General features: G+C 43.1%; 1 long non-coding RNA gene and 2 other non-coding genes across 3 annotated transcripts in view; all 3 read left to right on the forward strand.

Annotated features, from left to right (window-relative positions):
* Positions 1-14,026, forward strand: part of LOC129649733 (uncharacterized) — a 72,337-nt gene that overhangs the window by 55,442 nt on the left and 2,869 nt on the right. The window lies entirely within an intron of this gene.
* On the forward strand, positions 1,696-1,909 carry LOC129651826 (small nucleolar RNA U3). The gene has a single exon (XR_008714337.1). It is a non-coding gene; the product is annotated as a small nucleolar RNA U3 (small nucleolar RNA).
* On the forward strand, positions 11,662-11,878 carry LOC129651830 (small nucleolar RNA U3). The gene has a single exon (XR_008714341.1). It is a non-coding gene; the product is annotated as a small nucleolar RNA U3 (small nucleolar RNA).

Genomic DNA, 14,026 nt, shown 5'->3' on the forward strand with positions numbered 1-14,026 from the left:
GTAGCAGCACCACCCACTGGATTGTTCAGGTGCAAACCAACATGTCAATCTTTGAAACCTCTTTCCTTGACACCCCACCCCTCCTTCTGCAGCAAGCCCACCAGTGAGTCCCATCCTACCAACTGAATTTCCAGAGCAGGCCACGTTTCTCCTTCTTCCTTGCAAGCTACCATGATCTCTCCTTCAGACACCATGCTTGCAGTGGCCTCGGAACTGGTATTCACAGCTTCCAGCCTCAATGGCTTCCCTCACACTTAAAATCCAGACTCCCCGGGAGTTGGACTTGCCTAGAAAATCCTCAGACATTGGCCTGCCTGCTCTTCCTCCTACCTTGTGTTCTCTAACTGTCTTCCAGTTGCTGGAACACACAACCTTGTTCCTTTCCTTGGGTCATTGTTTTCCGCACTTTAATGCAACCTCCAAAGAGAGGCCTTCCCTGAGCACCCAAATCTGAAGTGGCCGTCAAATCCCTCTCTGGACTCTTATCATCCTCTGCATGCCTCATCATCTCATCCTCTGGGTAATTGTCATCTCTCTCCCCTACCAGGGTGTAAGCTTTTTGTGAGAGTAGGGACCTCTGTTTGCCCAGTACCTAGAGTAATCTTTAGCACATAGAAAGCCAAACCAGGATGATGGTTAAGGTGACACCTACCAGCTCTGCTATTGACAGACCTCAGGCCAGTAACCGGAGGCCTTTCTGTGCCTTAGTTCCCCCATCCATAAAAATGGGACGATTGTACTTGTATTGGTCTCATAGTTAAAGCAGTTAAAATGATGAATGGTGCTGGCAAACTCACAGTAAATAGTAGCTGTATTGTCAATGGCACCCCACTCCAGTACTCTTGCCTGGAAAATCCCATGGACGGAGGAGCCTGGTAGGCTGCAGTCCATGGGGTCGCTAAGAGTTGGACACAACTGAGTGCCTTCACTTTCACTTTTCACTTTCATGCATTGGAGAAGGAAATGGCAACGCACTCCAGTGTTCTTGTCTGGAGAATCCCAGGGACGGGGGAGCCTGCCATTTATGGGGTCGCACAGAGTTGGACACGACTGAGGCCACTTAGCAGTAGCAGCAGCAGTATTGTCATAGTTGGCACTCAGGTATTTGTCGGAAGAAGAAATAATGTCAAAGACAGCAGCCAGCTTTATTTTAAAAATTCAGAAAGTGTGAACAGGTAGTGTAATCCTGTGGCAAAACCCCCAAAGGTTCTGTTTTCCAGAGCTGGTTGTCAGCCACCCAGTCTCCGTCTCTGCCTCAGTCATGGTGACCTCTTATGAGAGTTTGAAAGTCTGACTTCTTGGACAGGGTTGAATGCAGCTGCTAAGGTTGAGTAATCAGTGGAATCAGCTAGTTTCTCAGGAGCAAAGGCAGAGACCCGCCCTTTCCTGTACAGCTTTCAGGGCTGGGCGGCTTTAGTCCATCTGTGCAGCAAACGCCTCCTGGCATTGTTGTGATTGGCTGTCACTCTGTATTATGTAAATTAAGTTTGATTTTTAAAAATGTTAAATTACATTTTCAGTGAAAATGTTCAAATGAGTTGGTAAGTGACAGCATTTGAAAGCTGTATTGCAAGAGCTCTTCCTGTTTTTTTTCCCAGTAGAAGAAAAAATGGCCAAGTGGTGGGGAAACTGTGTCGCCCTCAGTGCAAAGTTCACAGCTAGCACAGACCCGGCAGCGGCCGGGGGCTGGAGGTTAAGACTATACTTTCAGGGATCATTTCTATAGTTTGTTACTGGAGAAGTTTCTCTGAATGTGTAGAGCACCCGAAACCATGAGGAGGAGATGCAGTGTTCTCTCCTGAGCGTGAAGTAGGTCCTTGGTATTGCTTCTGCAGCTGCCATTGGCCATTGATGATCGTTCTTCTTTTCCTTTGGGAAAGTTAGAGGGAGAGGACACCATCTGAGTGGTTTTGTTTATAACTAGTTTGCCAAAAGCAGTGTACTGTCACTTTTATATAATAAAATTAGGCCTGTTAAGTTATGTTTTAAATATTTGTGGAGCAGGTCTTTTAATTCCTTTCTTTATTACTAGTTGTGTTGTAGGAAGAGGCTGTTCGTTATGACTAGTGCATTCTCTTGGCAGAATTCTATTAACCTTTGCTCTCTATACTGTGGCCAAATTTTCCTGTTGACTCCAGATGTTTCTTCACTCCTCTATAATGAAAAGGACATCTTTTTGGGGGGTGTTAATTCTAGGAGGGTCCTGTAGGTCTTCCTAGAACCTTTTGACTTTAGCTTCTTCAGTATTACTATTTGGATTACTGTGATATTGAATGGTTCGCCTTGAAAATAAACAGAGATCATTCTGTTTTTGAGATTGCATCCATGTATTGCATTTTGGACTCTTGTTGATTATGATGGCTACTCCATTTCTTCTAAGAGATTCTTGCCCACAGTAGTAGATATAATGATCATCTGAGTTAAATTCCCCCATTCCAGTCAATTTTATTTTGCTGATTCCTAAAATGTCAATGTTCACTCTTGCCATCTCCTGTTTGATCACTTCCAATTTGCCTTGATTCATGGACCTAACTTTCCAGGTTCCTAGGCAATATTGCTCTTAATAGCATCGGACCTTGATTCCATCACCAGTCACATCCACAACTGTGTGTTGGACAGATGGAAATCAACAGATGGTCAACACCGAAATCAGATTGATTATATTCTTTGCAGCCAACGATGGAGAAGCTCTATTGCTATTGCTAAGTCACTTCAGTCGTGTCCGACTCTGTGTGACCCCATAGATGGCAGCCCACCAGGCTTCCCCGTCCCTGGGATTCTCCAGGCAAGAACACTGGAGTGGGTTGCCATTTCCTTCTCCAATGCATGAAAGTGAAGAGTGAAAGTGAAGTCGCTCAGTCGTGTCCGACCGTCAGCGATCCCATGGACCACAGCCTACCAGGCTCCTCCATCATGGGATTTTCCAGGCAAGAGTACTGGAGTGGGGTGCCATTGCCTTCTCCGGGAGAAGCTCTATACAGTTTGCAAAAACAAGACCGGGTGCTGACTGTGGCTCAGATCATGATTACTTATTGCCAAATTCAGACTTAAGTTGAAGAAAGTAGGGGAAATCACTAGACCATTCAGATATGACCTAAATCAAATCCCTATCAATTATACAGTGGCAGTGAAATATAGATTTAAGGGAATAGATCTGATAGAGTGACTGATGAACTATGAATGGAGGTTCATGACACTGTACAGGAGACAGGAAGCAAGACCATCCCCAAGAAAAAGAAATGCAAAAAAAGCAAAATGATTGTTTGAGGAGGCCTTAAAATAGCTGTGCAAAGAAGAGAAGCATAAAGCAAAGGAGAAAAGAAAAGATATACCCATTTGAATGCAGAGTTCTAAAGAATAGCAAGGAGAGATAAGAAACCCTTCCTTAGTGATCAGTGCAAAGAAATAGAGGAAAACAATAGAATGGGAAAGACTAGAGATCTCTTCAAGAAAATTAAAGATACCAAGGGAACATTTCGTGCAAAGATGGGCTTAATAAAGTACAGAAATGGTAGGAACCTAACAAGCAGACGATAGTAAGAAGAGGTGGTAAGAATGCACAAAAGAACTGTACAAAAAAGATTTTCATGACCCAGATAATCACGATGGTGTGATCACTCACCTAGAGCCAGACATCCTGGAATGTGAAGTCAAGTAGGCCCTATGAAGCATCACTACAAACAAAGCTAGTGGAGGTGATAGAATTCCAGCTGAGCTATTTCAAATCCTAAAAGATGATGCTGTGAAAGTGCTGCACTCAATATGCCAGCAAATTTGGAAAACTCAGCAGTGGCCACAGGACTGGAAAAGGTCAGTTTTCATTCCAATCCCCAGGAAATGCAATGCCAAAGAACGCTCAAACTACCGCACAATTGCACTCATCTCAAACGCTAGCCAAGTAATGCTCAAAATTCTCCAAGCCAGGCTTCAACAATTATGTGAACTGTGAACTTCCAGATGTTCACGCTCGTTTTAGAAAAGGCAGAGGAACCAGAGATCAAATTGCCAACATCCGCTGGATCATGGAAAAAGCAAGAGAGTCCCAGAAAAAAATCTATTTCTGCTTTATTGACTATGCCAAAGCCTTTGACTATGTGGATCACAATAAACTATGGAAAATTCCTAAAGTGATGAAAATACCAGACCACTTGACCTGCCTTCTGAGAAATATGTATGCAGGTCAGGAAGCAACAGTTAGAGCTGGACATGGAACAAGAGACTGGTTCCAAATAGGAAAAGGAGTACGTCAAGGCTGTATATTGTCACCCTGCTTATTTAACTTATATGCAGAGTACATGATGAGAACACTGGACTGGATGAAGCACAAGTTGGAACCAAGATTGCCGGGAGAAATATCAATAACCTCAGATATGCAGATGACACCACCCTTATGGCAGAAACTAAAGAAGAACTAAAGAGCCTCTTGATGAAAGTGAAAGGAGAGTGAAAAAGTTGGGTTAAAGCTCAACATTCAGAAAACTAAGATCATGGCATCTGGTCCCATCACTTCATGGCAAATAGATGCGGAAACAGTGGAAACAGTGGCAGACTTTATTTTTTGGGCTCCTAAATCCCTGCAGATGGTGACTGCAGCCATGAAATAAAAAGACGCTTGTTCCTTGGAAGAAAAGTTATGACCAACTTAGCATATTAAAAAGCAGAGACATTACTTTGCCAACAAAGGTCCGTCTGGTCAAGGCTATGGTTTTTCCAGTGGTCATATATGGATGTGAGAGTTGGACTATAAAGAAAGCTGAGCACCAAAGAATTGATGCTTTTGAACTGTGGTGTTGGAGAAGACTCTTGAGAGTCCCTTGGACTGCAAGGAGATCCAACTAGTCCATCCTAAAGGAAATCAGTCCTTGAATGTTCATTGGAAGCACTGATGTTGAAACTGAAACTCCAATACTTTGGCCACCTGATCATTTGAAAAGACCATGATGCTGGAAAAGATTGAAGGCGAGAGGAGAAGGGGATGAGAGAGGATGAGATGGTTGGATGGCATCACCGACTAAGCTCCGGGAGTTGGTGATGGACAGGGAGGTCTGGCGTGCTGCAGTCCATGGGGTCACAAAGAGTCAGACGCAACTGAGCAACTGAAATGAACTGAACTGAGTCTTATTCTCTGGGGTTTTTAAGCGTGTTTTTGTTTCTGAATGTTTTTATTTTTTCTTTGAAGGAGGAGAATGTTGTGTGAGCGGTTTCTGCATATATTTAAGCAGGTGTATTTTTCTTTACTTTTTTTTTTTTTTTTTTTTGCTATTCTCCTTTCCTGTTAGTAGTTTTTCAGTGCTTTCTTTCATAGTATTTTTAAAGGTGATTCGTTGATCTCTGGCAGGTAAGCCATTCCTCCCTCCCCCCACCCTCCACAAAGATGGTTTGTTCTCTTTCCCTCTCAGTATTATGATTTTTTTCTTTTATAATTATGTTGGCTTCAGTTCAGTTGCTCAGTTGTGTCCCACTCTTTGAGACTACAGCATACCAGGCTTCCCTGTTCATCACCAACTCCTGGAGCTTGCTCAAACTCATGTCCATTGAGTCGGTGATGCCATCCAACCATCTTGTCCTCTGTCATCCCCTTCTCCTTCCACCTTCAGTCTTTCCCAGCGTCAGGGTCTTTTCCAATGAGTTGGTTCTTCCCACCAGGTGGTCAAAGTATTGGAGTTTCAGCTTCAGCATCAGTCCTTCCAATGAATATTCAGGACTGATTTCCTTTAGGATGGACTGGTTGGATCTCCTTGCAGTCCAAGGGACTCTCAACAGTCTTCTCCAGCATCACAATTCAAAAGCATCAATTCTTTGGTCCTCAGCTTTCTTTATAGTCCAACTCTCAAATGCATATGTGACTACTGGAAAAAACATAGCTTTGACTAGACAGACCTTTGTTGGCAAAGTAATGTCTCTGCTTTTTAATATGCTGTCTAGGTTGGTCATAGCTTTTCTTCCAAGGAACAAGCATCTTTTAATTTCATGGCTATAGTCACCATCTGCAGTGATTTTGGAGCCCAAGAAAATAAAGTCTCTTACTGATTCCATCATTTCCCCATCTATTTGCCATGAAGTGATGGGTGAAAGTCGTGTCTGACTCTTTGAGATCCTTCTCCAGACCAGAATACTGGAGTGGGTAGTCTTTCCCTTCTCCAGGGAATGTTCCCAACCCAGGGATCGAGCCCAGGTCTCCCAAGTTGCAGGTGGATTCTATCAGGGAAGCCGAAGTGATGGGACCAGATGGCATAATCTTAGTTTTTTGAATGTTGAGTTTTAAGCCAACTTTTTCAGTCTTCTCTTTCACTTTCATTAAGAGGCTCTTTAGTTCTTTTTCGCTTTCTGCCATAAGGGTGGTGTCATCCGCGTATCGAGGTTATTGGTATTTTTCCCGGCAATCTTGATTCCAGCTCATGCTTCATCCAGCCCGGCATTTCTCATAATGTATTCTGTATATAAGTTAAATAAGCAAGGTGACAATATACAGCTTTGATGTACTCCTTTTCCAATTTGGAACCAGTCTGTTGTTCCATGTCCGGTTCTAACTGTTGCTTCTTGACCTGCATACATATTTCTCAGAGGCAGGTCAGGTAGTCTGGTATTCCCACCTCATTCAGAATTTTCCACGGTTTGTGGTGATCCACACAGTCAAAGGCTTTGGTGTAGTCAATAAAGCACAAGTAGATATTTTTTCTGGAACCCTCTTGCTTTTTACGATGATCCAACGGATGTTGGCAATTTGATCTCTGGTTCCTCTGCTTTTTCTAAATCCAGCTTGAACATCTGGAAGTTCACAGTTCACGTACTGCTGAAGCCTGGCTTGGAGAATTGTGAGCATTATTTTGCTGGAGTGTGAGAGGAGTGCAGTTGTGTGGTAGTTTGAACATTCTTTGGCATTGCCTTTCTTTGGGATTGGAATGAAAACTGACCTTTTCCACTCCTGTGGCCATGGCCGAGTTTTCCAAATTTGCTGGCATATTGAGTGCAGCACTTTCACAGCATGACGTTAGAATTGTCAGTAGCTCAGCTGGAATTCCGTCACCTCCACTAGCTTTGTGCATACTGATGCCTCCTGAGGCGCACTTGACTTTGCACTCCAGGATGTCTGGCTCTAGATGAGTGATCACACCATTGTGATCTGGGTTGTGAAGATCTTTTTTGTATAGTTCTTCTGTGTATTTTTGCCACCTCTTTTTACTATCCTCTGCTTCTGTTAGGTCCATACCATTTCTGTCCTTCACCGTGTCCATCTTTACATGAATGTTCCCTTGGTGTCTCTAATTTTCTTGAAGAGATCTCTAGTCTTTCCCATTCTATTGTTTTCCTCTATTTCTTTGCATTGATCACTGAGGAAGGCTTTCTTATCTCTCCTTGCTATCCTTTGGAACTCTGCATTCAGATAGATATATCTTTCCTTTTCTCCTTTGCCTTTCACTTCTCTTCTTTTCTCAGCTATTTGTAAGGCCTCCTCAGACAACCACTTTGCCTTTTTGCATTTCTTTTTCTTGGGGATGGCTTGATCACTGCCTCCTGTAGAATGTCATGAACCTCCATCCATAGTTCTTTAAGCACTCTGTCTATCAGATTTTAATCCCCTGAATCTATTTGTCACTTCCATGGTATAATCGCCTGTTGGTTTAACTAAATGCAGTTTAAAATACCCTCCACCCAAGTATCCTGTGTTTTCCTTTTTGAGTAAAGGCTTTTTGTGTTTTACCTTTTTCTGAGTAGATTAGGCTAGGAACATGCTATAGGAATGGCTTTCTGGATGGCTAAGTGGGTAAAGAATCCCCCTGCAGTGCAAGAGATGCAGTAGACGTGAGTTCAATCCTTGGGTCAGGAAGCCACTGCAGCATTTTTTTTTTTTTTCTCCAGTATTCTTGTCTGGAGAATCCAGCCCCCTGGCCAAAGGATCCTGGTGGGCTACATTCAATAGGGTCGCAAAGAGTCGGACATCGGACTAAGTGACTGAGCATTTCCCACATATTGCAGGGAAATACATACACACCTTTGATACTCAACTGGTTGACATACAGGTCTTGTTATGAGTAATGAGATAGGAAGAATTACAAGGAAAATGGATTCAAAGTAGCTATAAACATAATTTTGTTTTAGGGCTTCCCTTGGTGGCTCAGATGGTAAAGAATCCACCTGCAATGAGGGAGACCTGGGTTCAATCCCTGGGTTGGGAAGATCCCCTGGAGAAGGGAATGGCTACCCATTCCAGTATTCTGGCCTGGAGAATTCCATGGACAGAGAAGCCTCGCATTCTACAGTCCATGAGGTCCGTGAGGTCGCAAAGAGTCAGATGCAACTGAAGGACTTTCATTAGTTGTTTTAAGATGGTTTGTTCTTTCTCCCCCTCAGTGGTATGACTTTTTCTTTTATTATTATGTTGGTTTAACTAAATGCAATTTAAAATCAGCCAAGAAAAAATAAACAGTCAATCTAAGATAGACTTCCTGGGCAGTTCAGTGCTTAAGGCTTGAAACTTCCACTGCAGGGGGCCTGGGTTCAGTCCCTGGTCAGGAAACTAAGATCCCACATGTCTTCAAGTGCAGCCAACAAAAAAATTTTTTTTTCAATCTTAAGAAAGAAATGGAAAATTTTATTTGTACCAACCTGAGGATTATAACCTATGAGACAGTCTCTCAGAAAGTTCTGAGGACTGTTCTGCTATTAGAGGTCAAAGCACAGTTACAGAAGTTTTTGAGACAAAGGATTATACCTCAAATTAACACGTTGAAAGTTTATATAGTCTAGCAAGGTGAATTGTGGGTCATCATGGCCCCTTACAGGATTAAGAAAAGGACCCCTAACAAGTTACCTTACTGGTGCCAGGAGGAAATCAATTTTTTTTAGTGGGGAAGTACATAGGAATTCTTGTGTCAAAGGCAATCTATTAACGTATAATACAGATACATAATGCACGCTAAAGGGGAGTGGTAGTGGCTCAAATGGCAGGGAAAATTTGGTACACTTTTCTTGTTCTGTCTTAAAAGTCACCGACATGTACTGCTCATATCTACGTTCAGGTGAGTAACCAGCAGAGGTTCTAAAAGTAAAGAGTCAAATTAAAATTCAGGATTTTAGAAGGTTAAATTAAAAATGACAGTAATAAATAACCTCATCCACAGATGCTTGGTGTCATATTTATAAGGTTAGAAAACTAATTTGATACATCCCAGCACACCTTGGTCTTATAGGAGTCAGGAAGAAGTGTTAGTGTCTTTTAGAGACAGAAGATAAGAGCTTCAGATTAAGTATTGATTTGTAATAGGCTAAGAATGTGAAGTCTTAGTTCCTTAAAGAAAAAATAAAAACTCTCAAAGAGTATTCAGATTTTTAAAAGTTGTATATAAAACGGCATTTTGAAAATGCATTTATATGTTACTTCTGAAACGAGAAGAATGTGGAAAAAATGCCACCATCAGTAAAATGTGAGAGACTGCAGCAAGGTAAGGGGCTAGAGATACAGTGGTAAACAAGACCTGAATCTGTTACTGAACTCAGGTCTGGCAGCCTGCTGCTTGAAAATCAGTACTCAAGAGGCAAGTGTTGGTAGAAATGGAAAACATTGCTTTTAATCAGAATACCAGCAATCTGGGGAGAAGCTGGACTCACATCCCTGAAAACCAGCTCCTAGGTTCTGCTGGGCCATGAAAGTTTTTAACAGGGAAAAGGGAAGTAATCTCAGTTAATGGTTGGAGATAGGGGGTCAGAGTCATCATCATTATCCCCCCTGCTTGCAGGCTTGTTGACTTCTTGTTATTTTTGTTTAGATGCTATCTTGTTTACACAGTTTGTTCCATACAGTTTGAAGATTACTGAGGGGGAAACTGGGGAAGAGATCTGGCCACCTGTTAATTATTTATTCTTCATTTCTACATCTTTGATATACAGAGAGAACCAACAGGTTAGGCAAGGTATTGTGTGATCAAAAGATACGGAAGGGAAAAAAAAAAGATTTGGAAGGTGTGCTTGGGCCAGGAGATGAGTGGAGTGTGGGGATGCCTAGTTTAAGGTTACTTGCTGTATAGCTTTGCTAAAGTGACAAGACAAAGGGGACCTCCTGCAAAGAGCTGCCAAAAGGTGCTCACTCTTTTTGCTTTAAACACCTCACAGTTGAGAAGGGAGAAGTAAATGCATTTATAACATGGTAGGTAGAGGCACTTACAAAGGTAATTAGGGAAACAAAACACAGTGTAGTCTCTGTTAGCTGGGAAGCTGAGGGGAGGCATCCACAGAGGTAAGGAGAGCTGAGAATCTGCTCGAAGGAGGCCAAGGGTTGGCATGGAATGTGAGGGGTCCCCAGAAAGGTTGGAGGAAAGGAGAATGGATACGGAAGGGCTGAGACCAGAGACAAGGGGCTCTTGTGTGAAAATGACTGGAAGGGACCTTAAAACTCTTTAAGACTTAAGGAACTGCTCAACTAGAAGTGGTAGGATGAGATGAAATGATAGTCACCTTATTCATGTTCAGTTCAGTTCAGTTCAGTCGCTCAGTCTTTACGACTCCATGAATCGCAGCACGCCAGGCCTCCCTGTCCATCACCAACTCCCAGAGTTCACTCAAACTCACATCCATCAAGTCGGTGATGCCATCCAGCCATCTCATCCTCTGTCGTCCCCTTTTCCTCCTGCCCCCAATCATGTTACTGTGATGCAATGAAAAATGTGGTTGATTAAGAAAACCACGGACTGCATGTTCACAGAGCTCTGTGCTTTCTGGCATGCTGGAAGACCTGGGGCAGAAACGTCTTTACAACAGGAAGTTAAGTGACAGTTACACAGCATCGTAGGTAAGGTGTGTTCTTTGAGGAGAAGCTGGGACTAACTTTTGCCACAAGTAAATGGTTTGGCTTCCTGTGAGATGTGGCAGCCAGGAAGATCAGTCATTTCACGACCAAAGTTTGAGATGGTATGTAATGCTTTCTTAGAGAAATGAACTTGACTGGAGCTCAGGCCGCCTGATGCAGACACCGTGGTTTTCCAGAGAGAACCGGGCTTGATCAAGTGCCACAGGTACCTAGTAGCACCTCTGGTTCCCTTGAGGAGCTTTGTGACAGGTGCTCCAGCCAGCCTGTGTGAGAATGAGGACATAACCACACCCTTTCCCTTTAGAGGAGGAAGTGAGACCATGGGTTAAAATGCCTTATCGTGGAGAAGACGTTCATAAACCACCGTGGGTGCCTTTGTTATTATGCAGGATTAGACTAGTTCTCTGTGTTTTCTCCTCCCTCCTCGCCCCCACCTCTCTTTCGAGACAAAAGAAACCTGGCCTCTCCGAGCAGGCGGACTTCAGCAGGCAGAGGCCGTCCACGCGGACCGGTGGCAGGAAGCGTGTGCTCGGCCTGCAGAGGGGCGCGGCGACCCTGCCTGGGTGCGGAGCTCGGGATGCGGTGGCTGGGGCGACGGCAGGCTGGAGTAGGAGTCGGAAGCGGCCGCCTGTGATTGGGTGCCAGGAAGCCGTATGCTAATGAGGCGTACTGCGGCTTTTAAGTGTTTCTGGGCAATTTCCGAGCCAATATGGTATTTTGAAGTTTGCCGTTTTACCAAGTTACGGGATATAGTATGGAAAATGTTTGTGAGGAGGCGAGGGGAGCGACACAAATGTGGCCGTCAGTAGAAAGTGAGCGGGTCCCGCAGACCCAGCAGCGGCTGGCGGATGGAGACTAAGACTATACTTTCAGGGATCATTTCTATAGTTCGTTACTAGAGAAGTTTCTCTGATCGTGTAGAGCACCCGAAACCACGAGGAAGAGACGCAGCGTTTTTCTCCTGAGCGTGAAGTTGGCGTTTGGTGTTGCTCAATGCAGCTGCCATTGGCCGTTGATGATCGTTCTTCTTTCCCGCCTGGGAGAGTAAGAGGGAGAAAAAGCCGTCTGAGTGGTTTACGTTTTCATTTGATGTTTTAGAAAGCGAGATTTTGGTGGCTTTGGTAATCTTTTTAGTTGTATTTGATTTTTGTTAGGTTCATGTTGTGTTTGGAGTAGGCTTGGTTTGGCTCCCTCCTCTTTCAGGAAGTGAAAGAAAAAGCAAGCGTTTTTTAGTGGCTGTCTTATTTGTAAAAATGAACGTTCGTGGTACTTTATTTAGGTTTCTGGCTTAACGGTGTTTAATCGTTGAGTTACGGTTGGCCCATTGCGCTGCTGTGGACTGTAGCTTCAGCATTTAGTCTTCACAGTGAATATTCAGGTCTGATTTCTTGTAGGGATTGAGCTGCTGGATCTTCTTGCAGTACAACGGGACTTTCTGCAGCACCATAGTTCACGTCTTCGGCGCTCAGCTTTTTTAGTAGTCGAACTCTCACATTTGTATGTGACTACTGGAAAAACTCTTTGTTTGACCTGACAGGACTTCTGTTGACAAAATAATGTTTTTGTTTCCTAATGTCTAGGTTTGTTATGGGTTTTCTTTCAAGGAGTGAAGTCTTTTACTTTCATAGCTGCAGTCACCATTTGTACTGTTTTTGGAGCCCAAGAAAACGAAGTTTATCATTGTTTCCATTGTTTTTCCATCTATTTGTCGTGAAGTGATGGGACCAGATCCCATGATCTTAGTTTTCTGAATGTTGAGTTTTAAGTCAGTTTTTTCACTCTCCTCTTTCACTTCATCAAGAGCCTCTTTAGTTCCTCTTTGCTTTTTGCCATAAGGGTGGTGTTATCTGCCTATCTGAGATTGTTGATATTTCTCCTGGCAATCTGGATTCTAGCTTGAACTTCATTCAGCCCACCGTTTCACATGATGTACTCCGCATGTAAGTTAAATAAGCAGGGTGACAAGATACACCCTTCACATACTCTTTTCCCAATTTTGAACTAATCTGTTGTTCCGTGTTTGGTTCTAACTTGCTTCTTGACCTCCATACAGATTTCTTGGGAGGCAGGTCAGGTAGTTTGGTATTCCCATCTCTTCAAGAATTTTCCAGTTTGTTGTGATCCTTAGCGTAGTCAATGAAGCAGATGTAGATGTTTTTCTCGAATTCTTTTGCTTTTTCTATGATCCAACAGATGTTGGCAATTTGATCTCTGGTTCTTCTGCTTTTTCTAAATCAAGCTTGAACATCTGGAAGCTCTCAGTTCATGTACTGTTTGAAGCGTAGCTTGGAGAATTTTGAGCATTACTTTGCTAGAGTGTGAGAGGAGTACAATTGTGCAGTAGTTTGAACGTTCTTTGACATTGCCTTTCTTTGGGATTGGAATGAAAACTGACCTTTTTCAGTTCTGTGGCCATGGCTGAGTTTTCCAAATTTGCTGTCATATTGAGTGCAGCAATTTAAGAGCATCATCTTTTAGGATTTGAAATAGCTCAACTGGAATCCCATCACCTCCACTAGCTTTGCTCGTAGTGATGCTTCCTAAGGCCCACTTGACTTTGCACTCCAGGATGTCTGGCTCTAGATGAGTGATCACACCATCGTGGTTATCTGTGTCATGAAGATCTTTTTTGTATAGTTCTTCTGTGTATTCTTGCCATCTCTTCTTAGTATCTTCTGCTTCTGTTAGGTCCATACCATTTCTGTCCTTTATCGAGCCCATCTTTGCATGAAATATTCCCTTGGTATCTCTAATTTTCTTGAAGAGACCTCTAGTCTTTCCCATTCTTTTGTTTTCCTGTTTCTTTGCCTTGATCACTGAGGAAGGCTTTCTTATCTCTCCTTGCTATTCTTTGGAACTCTGCATTCAGATGGATATATCTTTCCTTTTCTCCTTTGCCTTTAGCTTCTCTTCTTTTCTCAGCCTCTGCAGACAACGTTTTTGCCCTTTTGCATTTCTTTTTCTTGGGGATGGTCTTGATTACTGCCTCCTGTACACTGTCATGAACCTCCATCCATAGTTCTTCAGGCACTCTATCAGATTCTAATGCCTTGAATCTATTTGTCACTTCCACCCTATTACCGTGACTTAGATCATACCTGAATGGTCTAGTAGTTTTCTGTAGTTTCTTCAGTTTACATTTGAATTTGGCAATAAGGAGTTCATGATCTTAAGCGCTCTCTTAAGGTTACTACTTTCAGTCTTATATGCTAGTGTAGCAGC

This window comes from Bubalus kerabau, chromosome 4 (assembly GCF_029407905.1).
Source record: "Bubalus kerabau isolate K-KA32 ecotype Philippines breed swamp buffalo chromosome 4, PCC_UOA_SB_1v2, whole genome shotgun sequence".
Taxonomy (NCBI): Eukaryota; Metazoa; Chordata; class Mammalia; order Artiodactyla; family Bovidae; genus Bubalus; species Bubalus kerabau.